Here is a 5006-nt window from a genome sequence, read left to right as displayed (position 1 = left end):
AACAAATGGTTTGTTTATTTGTTGTTATTAACTAAAATCCATTGAGAAAAAGTTCTTTAAAATGGCGCTGTGAAATGTTTTTGTGAATTGGGGGTCAGCGCTGGGAGTGAGAGGCGAGGAGCTGCAGCGGCTGTGTACGACACAGGGTTCGCGCTGTGATTGGCTAACATACGTCACAGCTAGCGCACTGATTGGTTCACGTGACTCTGACGAGCTGTTAGCTGATTGGTTCTTTGGGAAAGCAGTAATTCTATTGGTTGAGCAAGGTGGTGACGTAGCTCAACCTGATTGGCTTGTTGGTGTGTTTCGCGCACGGATTGGTTGGTTTTGCGGAACACCCAGGAAACATTTACGATCATTTTAAATCGAATAGATTCGATTAAAACATGAGTTATTATTATAAAAAAGAGGAGAAAAAGCTTACATTGCTTTAGAAATTTAAAATTTTTATTTAACCTGATAAGAAAATTGAAACGCGAGGTGGAAAATTACTTCACAAGTATAGAACACCCACAGCTTATATGGAAGGTGAATATGGTTATCATACTTGCCTTTGGTTTGATGCTTGGATTCAGTACACTAAAAACGATGGTGTTTTGGCTTGGCCGGAAGATGGTTCATTTAACATGAGTATTTTGAAAAATTTGAGAGAGAAAATGACAGCTCTTTTGCCGAAGCCTAGATCAACACAGTTTGAGACTTTAGTTGAATGGGAGGATGAGATGTTTCAACTTCAGCGAGAAGCTAGAGGTCTGATGAGACCTTCAAAATCTTCAAATTTTAAACATGAAACTCATGAGGATAGATGTGGAGACAGGCAGATATGTGTGATGGTCTTTATACAGTGATGGAAATTATTACAGAAATACCAGGTAAAAAGAAAACTGAAAAGAAAAATAATATTGTTGTAGAAAGGGAATCATAAGACCCAGTTTTAGAAGAAATTTTAATGGCTAATAAAAAACAGACGCCTTTAAAGCCAGCTTGTTCATGGTCTACTCCAAAGGTTTCTACAGGAATCACACCAAGTGCACCTCCATTAAATGAGGGTTCACCTAGATTTTATCCGAATAATTCTGAATCTTTTGGAACTCCTGAAAGGTTAGAAACAAGAACAAATTCTAACAGTTATGATGAAAGCAGAAATTTTCCTGAAACTCCCATGAGAAGTGAGGTTCCTAGGAACTCAATGGGAGCTGATAGAAGTGAGGAAGTTGTAAATCCTTCAGAATATTTACAATAAAAATAAGAATTAATTTGGCAGTTAACTAAACGCATGGAAGCAGTGACAGTTCCAGTAACAATTGGGCCTGTTCAACCTGTTTTTGATCAAAGAGAATTTAAGCAACTGGGTCTGATAGTTCCATTAAATGCAGAAATCCAGAAAGTGGCTGAAAATCTTTACTCAGAATTAACTGAAATACATCGAGAATAAACAATGATGCCTGACTTAACTTTTAATCCAGGTCCATTATGTAGAACGCCAATGGGTGCTGAGTCAGATACTGAATCTCCAGAAAAGAGTTTTGAGAAAACAGATTCTATTTCAAAACTTGATGTTGCAAAACTTAAAGCAGATTTGGAGGAATTAATAATTGGCACTATTGGTCCTGACAGTTTGAAGCATTTTCAAGATGATGAACTGTTGTTCATTTGCAGGAGCATTCAATGGAAAACAAAGAATAAATATGATCAAATAGAAGAATTGGCTGCAGAATTAGATATTGATCTGAGCCAACAGAACATTTTTACAAAACACTACAGATTAGATTTCACTGAAAAGGATATTGGAAGTTTCAATGCAATGGGAAGAATCATGCATATAAAAGATTTGATTGTGTACATCAAAAAAAATTGCGTGATTTGAGTAAATGGAGGGTGAAGTGGACCAAAAAGAAGGAGGAAGAGAGAAGAGAAAGATTGTCTAATCAGTACCCAATGAGAGAAATAGCAGGTGGTGGTTATGTTCATGTTCCCTGGTCTGGACAGGATATTCTGTTATTCACAAATTATTTCCCTCGGCTGAGAGAAAAGCCTGTGGAATGGTATCGACAGGTAGATAGATTCATTAAGGTGTCAAAAGTTTTATGGGTTGATCTTGATGGATTCTTTGACATTGTTGTCCCATCAGATCTTTGGACAGAATGTAAAATTTATGTGAGTTGGCCTAAAGTTGAACCACCTCGAGATAAAGAGACAGGTGCTCTGTCGTCAGATGTTATGGAACTGTATGACAAAGTGATTTATTGGTTAAAAGGGAAAATTGCCCCAAAAGAAGTAGATTGGGTAAAAATAGACAGAACAAATCAGGAGCCAAAAGAGTCAGTTCACTCATTTTATGAAAGATTGCTGCTGGTTTTCAAGCAGTATAGTGGCTATGAGAAATTAAGTGAAAAGGACATGAGCCACTTCATTTACAGATTTGTTTATGGTCTTAGACCTGAAACTGGTGAAATGATTAGAAATAATATTGTCGAATGGCAATCAAACTCAGTTGATGATATTCTGAGAAAGGCAAAATACTGCAGTGATGAGTTAGAGGCTAAACAAAAAAGATTAAAAGAGAAAGCAATGTGGGCACAGGTGAAAGTAGCAGAACAACAGATCGCAAGTTTGGAGAATAAAAATGTAAAGTTTAATCAAAATCAGGGTCAAGGAAAATTCAAGGGAAATTATAACAAACCAAAATTTAATATTAACATAGAGGAGATGAAGCAAAAATTGCCTTGTTTTAATTGTGGCGAAATTGGACACTGGAAGCGAAAGTGTAAAAATCCGCCCAAAAATTTCAAAAATGCATCATTAAATCCACAGATGCAGAATGTTGTAAATCTGCAGCAACAGCTACAACAGCAGTTAAACGAGTTGAGTCTTCAGCAACAGCTACAGCGACAGTTAGCGAATCAGCAGAGTCAATTTCCACAGCCTCCTCTTCCAAACAGTAGAGGTGTTCAAAGATATAATGTGGAGTCATGATTCAGCAGAGCTGAACAGGTAATAAGAACACAAAGAGCAAATGTGCCAAATTTGTCTGGACAATTTTTAATGACAGAAAATCAAGGAAGTGATTCAGAGGATTACTTATGACGGTGCCCGAGAGAGGGGGAAGAGTGTGTGATTGGAGCCACTCTTGAGGTTGACCAGTCTGGTCCATTTATTAATGGCAAAGTGAATGATGTGGCTATCACTTTTCTTGTGGACACTGTTGCTACCCGTTCTACTGTTATATCAGTGGAAATAGATAACCTCCCTCTCTCTGGGGATTCCATCCAAGTAGTTGGTGTAGCAAATCAGCAGATTAAAACAAGTCTAACTGAGCCTGTTGATATTGAAATTGGCAAATTTAAAGATAAACACAAATTTGTAGTTTGTGACAGCGGTCCTGTGAACCTGTTAGGAAGAGACATCCTCTGTAAAATGAACTGCAGGAATTATTGCTCACCGGAAGGTATTGAGTTGCAGACATTTGAGGAGGATGGGCTTTATAAATTAACAAAGTTAATGGTTGAAGCAGAGAAGACAAAATTATTTCCTGTATATGATAAAGAAAATTTGCCTGAAGAGTTGAAAAAGACAGTCAAGAATGAAATTTGGGATTTAACTGGAAGTGAAATGGGTCTGATGAAACATGTTGATCCAGTCAAAATTACAGTGAAACAGGGAGTAGATTTTCCGAATATTCCTCAGTACAAAATGAAGGCAGAAACAATTGAAGGTGTCATTCCTGTGATTGAAAAATTCATAAAGCAAGGTGTCTTAAAAGAGATTGAGAGTAGCCCTTGTAATTCACCGATCATGGGGATTAAAAAGCCAAATGGAACGTACAGGATTGTTCAAGACCTGAGAAAAGTTAACCAGATAGTTGTTCCATGTTGCCCAGTTGTTCCAAACCCAGCAGTGATTCTTTACCAAATTCCGCATGATGCAGAATGGTACACTGTCATTGACCTTTGTAATGCGTTCTTTACTGTTCCATTGCATCCAGAGAGCCAAGAAATCTTTGCGTTCAGGTTCCAAGGTCGCACACTAGCATGGTGTCGTATTCCTCACGGGTATACAGAGAGTCCTTCTATTTTTAATGAATAATTAAAGAAATCATTGGAGAATCTAGATTTACCTGGAAGGTCAACTTTGGTCCAGTACATTGACGAATTACTTGTTGCAGCAAAAACAAGGGATAACTGTGTTACAGATACAATTACTCTCTTGAATCATTTGGCAGATGAGGGACATAAAGTGTCACCCGCAAAATTACAGTTTTGCAAACAAGAAGTAAAATATCTTGGTCACAGAATTGCAAAGGGAATCAGGCAAGTGACAATTGAAAGGATTAAAATGATACAAGGAATGCAACCTCCAAAACTCAGAGACAGGTCAGAATGTTTTTAGGAATGGTTGGCTATTGTCGTCAATGGATTAGTGGGTTTTCGGTAATTGCGAAACCACTACAGAGACTAACAAAGTCAGATGTAAAAGACCCAATTGTTCTTACAGAATCTGAGATGGAAGCTTTTGAAAAATTAAAAAGAAGTTTGTGCGAAGCTCCAGCTTTGGGCATGCCAGATTACGAAAAGGATTTTGAGTTGTACTGCAGTGAGAGAGAAGGGTGTGCATTGTCTGTGTTAATTCAGAGACATGGAAAATTAAGAAAACCAAATGCATACTTTTCAGCAGTGCTTGATCCAGTTGCAAAGGAATTGCCAGGCTGCTTAAAAGCAGTAGCTGCAACTAGTGTGAGTCTTGAGCAGAGTGAAGGAATTTAATGGGGTTTCCTATAGAAGTCTATGTTCCCCATTCAGTTGAAATTCTTCTCACTAGAAGTAAAACGCAGCACTTGACAAGTAACAGACTTACCAAGCACGAGAAAATTATTCTGGGATCAGATAGTGTCTCAATAGCAAGATGTGTGAACCTAAATCCTTCCACATTATTGCCTGATGGTACTGTTACAGAAATCAGAAATGAAAATGATGTTGATCATGAGTGCTTGGATGTTTTGGAATATT

At 37.7% G+C, this 5006-nt stretch overlaps 1 pseudogene; it reads left to right on the top strand.

The window, feature by feature from the left end:
- The first annotated feature begins 386 nt into the window (after positions 1–386).
- On the top strand, positions 387–3087 carry LOC147693278 (uncharacterized; annotated as a pseudogene).
- The last annotated feature ends 1919 nt before the right edge of the window (positions 3088–5006 follow it).

This window comes from Lissotriton vulgaris, chromosome 8, assembly GCF_964263255.1.
Source record: "Lissotriton vulgaris chromosome 8, aLisVul1.2, whole genome shotgun sequence".
NCBI classification, from domain to species: Eukaryota; Metazoa; Chordata; class Amphibia; order Caudata; family Salamandridae; genus Lissotriton; species Lissotriton vulgaris.
Note: the sequence above shows the minus strand (reverse complement) of the source record. Positions and strands in the feature narration are given on the sequence as shown.